Source organism: Garra rufa, chromosome 13 (assembly GCF_049309525.1).
Source record: "Garra rufa chromosome 13, GarRuf1.0, whole genome shotgun sequence".
Taxonomy (NCBI): Eukaryota; Metazoa; Chordata; class Actinopteri; order Cypriniformes; family Cyprinidae; genus Garra; species Garra rufa.
The window spans coordinates 1,690,881-1,703,289 of NC_133373.1; positions in this window are offsets into that span (position 1 = coordinate 1,690,881).

Consider the following 12,409-nt stretch of genomic DNA (forward strand, 5'->3'; position numbering starts at 1 on the left):
TTTTTTTGTAATAGACAAAGACATAAACAACTTCCATTCATTTGGATCTTAAGAAAAGAAAGAACTAAAACAAGCCAAGTAGAGAAAAAATAAGTAAATAAATAATATAAGAAAAAGCTTGAAAGTCCAAATTTCAACATATCAGTAGAAATCCAAACAGGATAATATTGGAAATCCCAGGGTTTTAGTGGTTATTTGACATGAACGTCTATTTTAAATGCTGGATCGTACGAGTTCATATAGATTGACTCTTTATACTTAGTAGCTGCATATTTGACATGATGTCTGGTAATAGTTCTGGTAATCTCTATGGCAACAGCCTCCTTTGGTAAGAAGACGTTAAATAAGAGACCTGCTCGTACTTACTTCTACAGAGACTTTCAGACTTTTTTTTTTTTCATAGAGAGTTTAAATTGCTGTGGACAAAGTACACATTACCTGGAAATTGTGGGTCTTTACCACGGCCACTCGCGTGGTTCACACATGCACTGGTGTTTCACATGGTGTGATGGAGATTATGTGAAATCTTGATTATGTGCAATTTGATATCCTTTGCTGAAAAAGGGAAACTTTTTTTTTTCACGTGTACTTGTCACAAAAGCAATTTTGAAATGATTTCCATGCAGTTAAATGAGAATGCACAAGGGGGTTGTTAAAAAAGTTTGCATGTTTGACATGACCTTCAAAAGTATCTTATAAAACCTATAAAAAAGTTCTGCATTCCAGTTACTTTTTATTGAAGCGATATCACACACGCAAGAGCTGTCATATCAAATATCAGCTGTCAATCAGCCGAAGGTAATTCTGATATTCAGACCAGACTGTCAGTGATATTGCTGTTATACAACAGTTCAATAAACAAGCTGACAGTTAATATTGAGCAACATGCATTTTAGTTGCAATATTATGTTTTTTGCTCCAATAAAAACAGATCCAGAGACACAGCAGAACCACCTATAGCTGATTTTTTCCTGAATAATTCAGTTTTTAAACAAATTGGAGTAGTGAGTGATTCAAATGACTCGTTAGTAAAGATAATCATCTGTTTCCTTCCTGCATTTGAATTAAACGTTGGAATAAATGATTCAGTGACTGATTCATAAAGTCAGTGCTCTATTTTTCTTCTTCTGTTTTATAGTGCTTTTCAAAGTAACATTGTTTTGAAGCAGCTTTACAGAAAATCTTATTGTTTATAATATCTTGAAGCCCGCATTTAGAAAACTAGAGCTGTGCAATGTAGTTTAAGACATCAGGGATCAAGGATCATTAAGACTTGTAATTTTCTTTAAAGAAGTCTCTTATGCTCATCAAGGCTGCGTTTACTTTTAAAACTGTAAAAGTGTAAAATGTTATTACAATAAAAAAATAAAATAAAAATGTAAAATATAATTTATTCCTGTAATGGAAAGCTGATTTTATTAGCTGTTACTGCAGTTGTTAGTATCACATGATCCTTCAGAAATCATTCTAATATGCTGATTTATTATTAGAATTATCATTGTTGGAAACACTTGTGCTTCCAAATATTTTTTTGAAGCCTGTGATACTTTTTTTCAGGATTCTTTGATGAATGACAAGTTAAAAAGAACAGCATTTATTCAAAATATAATTCTTTTCTAACCATGTAAATTCATATCATCACTTTTTATTAATTTAACACATCTTTGGTGAATAAAAATATTTATTTATTTCAAAAAAGGAAAGAATAAAACTTTTTAATCAGTAGCACTGCAAAAAAAAAGCCTTTCTTACTTAGATTTTTTTTTTGTCTTGTTTTTGTCTTGTTTGTCCAAGACAAAAATTAAAAAACAATTGCAGTGAGTGTGTATTGTTAGAAACCTTTCTATTTTAAATAAATGCTGTTCTTTTTAACCTGTTATTGATCAAAGAATTCTGGAGTTTGCAAAAAAATATTAAGCAACACAACTGTTTTCAACACCGATAATATATCAGAATATTAAAATGATTTTAAAGGATTGTGTGACACTGAAGCCTGGAGTAATGTTGTTGAAAAATTCAACTTTAATTACAGATACAATTTTAATGTATATTAATATAGAAAACATAGTTTTACATCGTAGTACTATTTCAGTATTTTTGATCAAATGAACACAGCCTTGATGTGCATAAGAAACTTCTTTAAAAAACATTAAAAATCGTACATATATACAATGCTATATATAGAGCTTACATGTTGCATTGATTTTAAGCAGTCACACAGTTGAGTTTTGTCAAGTTAAGACTGTGCTGCTTTCTATAGTATGCAGTCAGTGTCTAACATCTTTGACCTGTCCACTTCACTTTACAGCAGAGCTGACGTTATTTTTGTTGCATAGCAACTGTTAATATTTGTATTATGCATTAAGTGTTTTTATACAGTAATCCAACACTTGAGGTGGTGTAATGCTGTGAATATCGTCTCTGATCACGTAGACGTCAGCAGCTAGAAGTGGAACAGCATCAAGGACAAAATAATGTCACAACAATCAGAGACAAAAAACATCTTGGAAATCGTCACCTCGATGGTTTTATGATGTTTACAGACGTTGTACAGGAAGCGTTTCCGCCCGTCTAGTCTCAACATATTTGCTTGGTGTTTTGCCGGTCACTAGCGTTCCCACATGGTCTGAGTTAGTCATGGTCTGTGTGTGTGTTTATGTGCTGCTCCTCTGATTGCATCTGTCCAGATGTGTGTTGCCTTTTGAACTAGATGTCACAAGCACAACACAAACAAACCACACTCTGTTTGTGGAGCTTTGTCTCTGTAGGTGGGCTCTGGTCCATATCAGACCCATACTGGTCCCTGCTTGATATTAAAGTGCCCAGGGTGAGACGCTGCGGCGGGAGGAGCAAAGGTTAGCGAGGCTGATTTCATGGAGAGGGGTTACAGCAAAGGTTGGAGGGCAGAGTGCTTGATTTGCTTGTCTTTAGTTTTAAGGCGCCCAGCGGACGGCCTGTTTCTCATTTCCTGTGAGATGTGCCGGGGGTGATGCTCTAATTTTCACTCTTTCTCCCTTATCTTTTCCCCCATTTGGTACATCTGTTCATGCTCAGATTTAGTGTTTGCGTTTTGATTTGTGATTTCTTTGCAGTCTGAAGTGTTTTGTCTGTGTTTCCTGTCTTAGTTTTCTTTAAAGTAACATTGAGTATAATGTACAGTGCCTTGCAAAAGTATTCATACCCCTTCATTCTTTTCACATTTAGTTTTGTTGCAGCATTATGTTAAACTGCTTTAAATGAGTTTTCCCCCACATCAGTTTACACTCCATACACCATAATAATGACAAAGCAAAAACCAGATTTGCTAATCTTATAAATGTATTAAAAATAAAAGCCTGAAATAAGTACATTGCATAAGTAACTCAGTCCATAGTTGAAGCACCTTTACAGCCTCAAGTCTTTTTGGGTCTGATGTGACCATCTTTGCACATCTGCATTTGGCAATTATCTGCCATTCTTTGCCTCACCTTTTCACCTCTCCATCTCTGTCAGCTTGGATGGGGGCTGGCAGACATTTTCTAGAGTCTTAGTTGTTCCAGTCGTCTTCCATTATGGAGAATGCTTCTGTCAACCTTCAATGCAGCAGATTTGTTTCTGAACTCTTCTCTAGATCATCGCCTTAACGCAAGTCTGTCACTGAGCTCTACAGGCAGTTATCTTGGTTTTTGCTCTGATATGCATTTTCAGCTGTTAGACCTTTTCTGAGAGGTGTGTGCCTTTCTAAATCAGACTCATTCAAATGAATTTGCCACAGTTTAACTCCACTCCAAGTGTAGGAACATCTAGAAGCAATATGAATGCTCTGTAGATGAATGTTGAGTGTCCCAGAAAAGGGTATGAATACTTATGCAACGGGATCTTTTCAGTTTTTTTATTTCTAATAAATTTGCAAAGTTGCAAAGTTTTGTGCTTTGTCATTATGGTGTATGAGATGTAGATTGATGTGAAAAAAAAAGTAATTTAAAGCAGCAACAAAACAAAATGCAAGGCACTGTAAATACCATGGTATATGTTATAGTCGGTAGCATTTTCATGTGGTTCCACTATAGGACTTTTGTTAACTGTTCAATAGCAAGTTATTATTACATTGACATGTGACCCTGGAGCACAAAATCATTCTTAAGTAGCACGGGTATGTTTGTCGCAATAGCCAAAAATATATTGTATGGGTTAAAATTATAGATTTTTCTTTTATGACAAAAAACATTAGGATATTAAGTAAAGGTCATGTTCCATGAAGATATTTAGTTAATTTTCTACCATAAATGTATCAAAACTTAATTTTTGATTAGTAATATGCATTGCTAGCAACTTCATGTGGACTATTGTAAAGGTGATTTTCTCAATAATTAAATTTTTTGCATCCTCACATTCTAGATTTTCAAATAGTTGTACCTTGTCCAAATAGTGTCCTATCTTAACAAACCATACATCAATGGAAATCTTATTTATTTCTCTTTCAGATGTATGAACCTCAACTGGTTTTGTTGTCAAGGTTCACATATGAAATGACTAAACAAGTCGTTTAGTTAAACAGGTAGTTTGAGGTGAATGTACTGACCGGCGAATGATTTATTTTTCTGACTCAGATTCAAGTGATTCTTGAACACTCAGGGTTGAGCTGAAGCGATTGTCATGACGTCACAAGAGCTTGATTAATAGCAGGAAGCAGTGCTTGTTCCCACTCTTCAGCTGTAATTCACTAACAGTGTGATGTGAGCACTATGGCATTGCATTAAAAATGTTAACCTGCAGTTGAAAACCTGAAGAGTTTTTTTTTACACAAATCATTTCAATTCTTAAGAAGCCATTTTAGCCTTGCATCAACTACTGATGAACATTAATTGTTATTTGAATTATCATTCAGTGGGTTAGGCTACTTAACCATTTATTACTTTGTCTTTGGAAGGCGGCTTTTGTCTTTCAAACACATTAAAATGCACAAATTCACATTATTTCTTATATCCGTGTTAAGCAGGGATTCCCTTTTTTTCGTCAGCCGAACGTTTTCAACTAATATATTTACTTATTAACTAATACATAAGTACTTCTAAAATTTTAAGGTTATATGTTAATAATTAAGTAACACATTTGCATGTTGCACAATTTTCTGACATTGCTAAAAGGTCAGATTATATGACATTTTTATGATTTAATTAATTATTAGCTTTTTAATTTATTTTATTTAAACTCGCAAACCATTAAACTCTTAAAAAATAATTAACTAATAGTTAATAAATAATTAACTAATTAATTAGTTGATTACGTTAATAATTGTCAACATTTTTGTATTTCAAGTTTTCTAAAATGCTAGGTTTAAATATGCAAATGAGGCATTATTTAATGAAATATGCACTAAGTTGCATACATTTCTAGTACAAAAATCTAAACACTGGATGAAGTCAGTCTCAGAATTCTTGTTTAATGTTTTTGACATATTAGAGTCAAATTTTTTACAGAGGGAATTTTCAACAATAAATTGTATAAAATCAAGCAAATTATATATGAACAAATATTTCTGTAAAAAGAAGACAGGAATAAAACTGTAAAGTTTGGTGTGTGTAAGTGCTTCTGAAGTGGAGATCTCTGGCTCAGTGTAGGTGAAAAAAAAACTATTTTTAAAAAGATTGAAATCTATTGACACAAATAGATAAAGTGCTATAAAATAAATACTTAACAGTGTATTTTGGATGTTTTCTTTCCACTAGTCTGGAAAAACACTTTATGAAAAATCGAAAGGCCCAGGTGCATGAAAAAAAAAACTTTTTTTAAACAGCATTTTTTGCCTGCAGTATCTCCCCTTAAACAAGCAAACTAGTGACTGGAACAAAGGAAACAGCAACACAACAAATTAGAAGTCCATGAACATGAAACTGGAGCTCAGGCAGAAAGTTACAAAAATAGTGTGAACACCCATTATTACAGGGGCTAATATTATTTGTGTAGGCTTCAGTGATAAAACAAATGTTGCAGTTATTTTTTTTAATTTTTTTTATTCTCTAGTTCATAAAATATTTTAGTATAATATGTGTTCCGCAGTGTGTAATTGACTGCCATAAAGGACAATTCATGGGAGTCTGTTTAGCAGGAACATCTGTAACCTTAATGGCCTGATTGTTCTGTGTTTCAAGAACAACTGTCTTTATGATTATGACTGCAAACACAAAGCATGACAAGACTTCATCAGTGAAGAAGACTGAAAACACAAAGTGAATGATAGGGACCATCAATCATTAAGACGAATTGTGTCAAACCAACAAAGAAGTACTGCAGCAAAGTGACAGCAAACCTCAATTTTCACCTTGAAGACCCTGTTTCCACAAAAAACAGCAAACTTCACAAAGCCATCATCCATGAAAGTACTGCTAAAACTTTAAATCACAGACATTAATGCTAAAATATGAAAAGATATGGTCATTAGAAAACTATTAAGAATATGTAGACCTTAATAAGGAAGCATTGCCTATTTCCAAGGTGTTCACATTGTTTTGTTCAACCCATGTATATGAGTCAAAGACATTAAGATGTCCATGTCAAAAGAAATTTACAAAAGTGATTTTATGTCTATAGAAAGCACATTAAATGTAACTAAAGTGGCTACTATTAAGGTTTCAAATAAGTTTTTGGAGAATAAAATGTTACAATTTGGTTGAAATAATGTTACATTGAAATTCAGTGTAACAATATTTATATACAAATTCAAACAACATGTTTATTCTGACTTGTACATGTTAAAATATATAAAAGAATAAGGCAGTATATGAAATTTTATTGTGTTTTAAATGAGTAAAAAATTCTGACTGACAAATGGGCAAAACCTAGGATAGTGGCAAATTACTAAAAACAACTAATTAGTATTTGGAGTGAAAGTAATTTGTCTTTTAATCTGTCATAAATTGATTTTTGATGTAAATATGCCTGACAAGATTGACACTGATTGACATTTAACTGGGTGTCTTCTGTAAATTAGGGGAAAATGTATAATATTTATTCTTTGCTTAGAAAAACTAAAACAAAAATGCAATTAAATTAAACAGAAAACTTTTTCATATTTTTGGGAAAAACAACAATTTAAAGCAGTATTACTCTTTTATGCTTTTATGTTGTTTTTTTTGTTTTTTTTCATCTTTGACCCATATATGTTAATTACTTGCATTATAGTAATGAGAATTCAGGATGAAATGCGTTTAATTGACCATATTCACAATTACTTGCTTGTTCCAAGACAGCTCAGTCATTTCCGGTCAGCTGTACTGTGCCCTAATAGGAGTGTACTTTGCTTGTTTTTATTTTTTATTTGTTTGTTTTTTTATGTAATCCATTCACAATCAAAGAAAAGTTTTGTTTGTCTAAGAGGACTGAACATCCATGTATATCATTTCAAGAATGACAAACGGCAGTTTAAAAAAATTAATCGGCTAAAAATGCGCAAGTCATTGCTATGATTGTCAGTTATAACCGAACGAAACAAAAAAAGAAAAACAAGAAAAAAAGAGCTGTGCATTAAATGATTCAGACTAAATTCAGAGTAACAAAACTACAGCAGGAACAAGTTTGTGTTGGTTAAATATAGCTATTTAATAGCTTTTGTAGTTTAAAATAAAGCTTAAAAGACGTAGTTATTAAATTATATAAAATATTCATATTGAGTGCATTATTTAATTCTTACACCATTAATATTTAACATTTAATTTGTAGTGAACTATATATATATAAGTATTTAAATAATTCTCCCTTATAGGCTGTTTGTGTCTGAACTTTATTTATTTATTTATTTTAATGACTTTCTGCACTTGCTGTACTATATACGTCAGTGCAGCAAAAGTACTGCAATTTATTATACTAGTAATTTTATAATAAATCAAATAGCAAGACGTCTTAAAAAAACTAGGGATTTGAAACGGCTGCTGCAGCCAATGATTGATCCTCTGCTGCCATCTTCTGGTTATATGGGTCATTTTCATCTTAAAAAAAAGACGTTTTCCGTGAAAAGACATTTCTTTTCCATGTCGTCTTTATGAATGAAAAGTGAATCTTTGAGGTGTGTTTTATTGCACAGCTGTAGAGTTGAAAAATAAGAAAGGCTTTAAAATATTACACGATTTTAAAAATGCATTCAAGAATACGATTGAGATGTCCTTTAAGAGAAGTATCGCTAGCTAACGTTAAACAAGTTAGGATAGAGTTTAGCTGTCAGCTTTTAAATGTACAACTATGCAGGATCTCTTCTGGGATTACGGCTCGGCATTTAAATGATATGTTGTTAAATAATATATAACTGATTGTTCATGCCGCTATCATTATTTACGATGTTGCAATTATTATTTTTCTCAGTTTCTAATAAGAACGAGGCAGTAGAGGAGTCTCAAGAGTGTGTGTATACATAGCACATATAAAATGAGCTTCAGTGTAAGTTTATGAGTTGGCTTATCATTATGCAGAAGTTCTGAAGAACGCTCAACTCTCATGAAAATAGTGTCACGATCTTAATGGTCTTTAAATAAGGCTCGCTTTGTCTAAGCCAAACATCCTTTCTTATTGTTTCTATTGATTTTGCATTGAAATATGGCATTTCTTGGTCGATTCGCCCAAATGTCATTCCAGCTTTGCCGGACAGCCGCAGTACTGAAAAATCAATAGTTTTTTCATGTGCTAGTCCGAAGACAAATGTCTCCCGTCTTTCCTTTAGACAAGAGCAGTCAGAACATATAAAAGTGGGACGAGCGAGACATGTTGATGTTTGGTTTGAGTTTTGGATGTGAATGCTGTATGAGTCTGGGTGTGTTGGAGAGAAGCGTTCTGACCTCGACTCACAGGCCGCTGCGGTAAAACCCAAGCCGATTTTGTGAGATTTGAAGTGTAGGAGTATGTATTTGTGAGTGGGCGCCTGTGTGTGTGTGTGTGTGTGTATGAAAAGGCAACATTGGATGCAGAAAACTCACGGTGAAGTGTTGTTCTCCCCGGTGGAGCTTGAGTTCCTCCCCCAGTGTGCTGGTCTGATTTAACCGTGCTGATTTGCCCTGCAGCGTAACGTTACTCAATAACAGGCAGAGAATGCGCTCACATTGCTCAGAGAGGCAGAGATGTGTGTGTGTGTGTGTGTGTGTGTGTGTGTGTGTGTGTGTGTGTGTGGCTCCATCAATAATCACTGCATGTTGAACTCGTTTTCAACCTTTTCTTGAAAAACAGACACGGTTGCTGACCCTCGCTGCTGTTTGTGTTTGCGTCTGCAGCTCTTGGCGTACGGAGGCCGGCTGGTGTACTCGCTCTCTTATGACACAGAAAGCAAAGACGAACCTGTTCGCATCTTCAGCGCTCCTGATGTCATCATAGAGGTACGTCTGCACAATCGCAAACACGTCCACGTCGAGTTTGATAGAATCAAGGCGAATAAACGGTTTCTTTTAACTCTGCTGTTGGGATTCATTGTGAAACATGCAGGCGGACTCTCTCAACCTTTAGGCCTTGAAATGAAAGAGTTTTTCTCGGCAACAGTTTAATTGAAAACTGTTTTTTGAAATCATCCCACGACTTTCACTTGACCTCCGAATGCCAGTCAAAAGTTCACAAGCAGGTTTTAAATTTTCCAAATGGTTTTCCTCAGCACAAATTTGACTGTGAAGAGATCAGTCAGAAAGTGAAGTTGTGCTTTGACAATTCATTTATTAATTAATTATTATTATTTTATTTTTTTATCAGGGGTGATGCACATTAATATAACAAAAATCATTGTAAAATGATTCCCAGAATTGCACATATTTATCTGTATTCCAAGGGCATGTTAATGAATGAATGAAATTCCTAGAAATGTTCACAATTTTTATTTTACTTTGTATTTATTTATTTATGAATGAATGAATGAATGAACAAATAAAATCCCTAGAACTGTTCACAATTTTGATTTTACTTAATTTATATTTATATGAATGAATGAATGAATGAATTTCCTAGAGAAGTTCACAATTTTTGACTTTTTGTTTATGAATGAATGAAATCCCTAGAAATGTTTACAATTTAGATTTTATTTTATTTATTTATGAATGAATGAATAACATCCCTAGAAATGTAAAAAAAATTTTTTTGACTTTTTATTTATTTATTTAATTATTTAGATCACTAGAAATGTTCACAATTATTATTTGTCTTTTTATTTATTTGTTTATTTATGAATGAATTAAATCCCTAGAAATGTTCACAATTTTGATTTGACTTTTTATTTATTTATTAGATCACTAGAAATGCTCACAATTTTTATTTGACTTTTAATTATTTATGTACAAATAAATAAAATCCCTAGAAATTGTCACAATTTTAAATTGACTTTTTATTTATTTGATTGATTGATTTAATTTATATTTATTTATTAGATCAGTAGAAATGTTCACAATTTTGATTTGATTTATTTATGAATAAATGGCTTTTTATATATTTTATTTCTATTGAGAGTCTATTCCAGTCATTATTTTTTTTTTAAAGATAAACGGTAACTGGCTAACTTTAAGTTTTAATTAGCTTTTCTTGCTATCCTTCCTGATATCCGTACTCCTCAAACATCAAGCAAAATCATTAAGAATCTTAAAAATCAACAAATCAGCTAATTTTAACATGTGTTCCAAGCTTCAAAATGAACACATAAACTCAAATACCACAATAATAGAAACTGTTTACCTTTTTTTTAACAGGCTTGAGAATAGATTTGCATGTTTGTGAAAGAAATTGAATTTCATTGTATTAACCACATTCTTCACCTTTAAAAGAAGGCAGATAATCAATTATTATTCCTAAATATTTCAATTCATTTCTGTCATTGGACATACACTTCTGCTTTAACATCAGACTTTACCCTTTTTGTAAAAATCATGCTTACAGTTTTCTTGACATCCAGATGCCAACCATCCAGGCCTGATCCAAGGATTTTATAGAAGTGAACATGAACAGGTGACTTTAGGATTGCCCCAAGGGTTGCTGTTGTAAATTAGAGTTAAAGCTGCTCATAACCTCAAAATATTTCTGCTGTCCTTGTGTTCTTTGTATCGTGGTGAACTTACTGTATACCTGCAGCTGCTTGGCCACATAATTGCTGCTTGAAGCTTTACTTTTAATTTAGCTTTTTACTTAAAAAAATGAAAACCAAAACATTACAAAGCATACATATGCTGTTTGCTGAAATGTTCATAATATGTGCTATAACCTTGAGTAGAAATGCCCAGAGGAAAGGGCCAAAACCATAGCATCCACAAATTGGACGTCATTTCTGCAAAAAAACAACAAACCAAAAATTCTCAAATGTACTGAATCAAATTGCCAATAGCATAGATGCATTTATGTCCTAACATAAAAGATGGCTTCACAGTAGAGGTGTGCAAAATGTAAAAAATGTAAAATGTCTCCATGATCTGGGGCCGGATTCACAAACAACATCTTAAAAAATAAATTAAATTTCTTAAGATAAATTCTAAGAAGTAATAATCATAAGCATGCACAAAGATTATGGCCAAAGATTATGTTGTATTTATAGGTTAAATAAAATAAAAAATAAAAAATTTTTAAATCTTCCTATCTGACTGTTTTTTGTAGAGTTGCTACTGAGTTTTGACGTCAGCAAAAAGTAGGGTCATACATGGGCTATTCATGACCAGTCATTGTTTACATTATCAGTCATCGCTGTCACTTCAGAGAACTCCTGCTCATCTCTATTAATAGTCCTAATATGTATTATATGTAGCTAGTAGTGTTGCGATGCTTAAATATAACAGTTAATTTGAAATAACCCAAAAAATTCATTAAATAATTCTTACTATTTAGGATTTAAGACAAGTCTGTGGCTATCCTAACTTCAAGAAGTTATTTACGATGGTTTTGGAAGATTCTTTTCAAGAATTAGAATTTTTTTTAATTTTTGTCTTAAGTAAAAAGATAAGAATATTCTTAAGATGAATTTTTGGGAATACAAAATATTCTTTACTTTTTTCTTATTTTCGAAAATAAGAAGAAAATGGCAGTTAATAAGAAATTTCTTCTTATGTTTCGTGAATCTGGCCCCTGCTTTTGAACAAATATCTTAGTATGGTGCTACAGTGTGCCTCCGTCTTAATATACTGTACTGTAAAACACAACATGCATTCACTCATGGGACACTGCACTTATTCACAATCACAAAAGTACATTATTCGCATGTGCTTTAAAGCCTTGCTGGTTAAAGAACGTTATTTCGTCCACGCGCTTCATAAGAGCATACAACTAGGGCTGGGAATCGATTCCAAAAAGAATGGCATTAGGAATCAAGAGCCGATTCCAAAGATTGAAATTGATCCCATCAAGGGGCATTTTCAGTTCTACGAAACTTATATATGGGTGCCTCTCAAATGGAAGGCTGCCTCCCATGAAGTCTGCATTTCTCAGCTGTTAG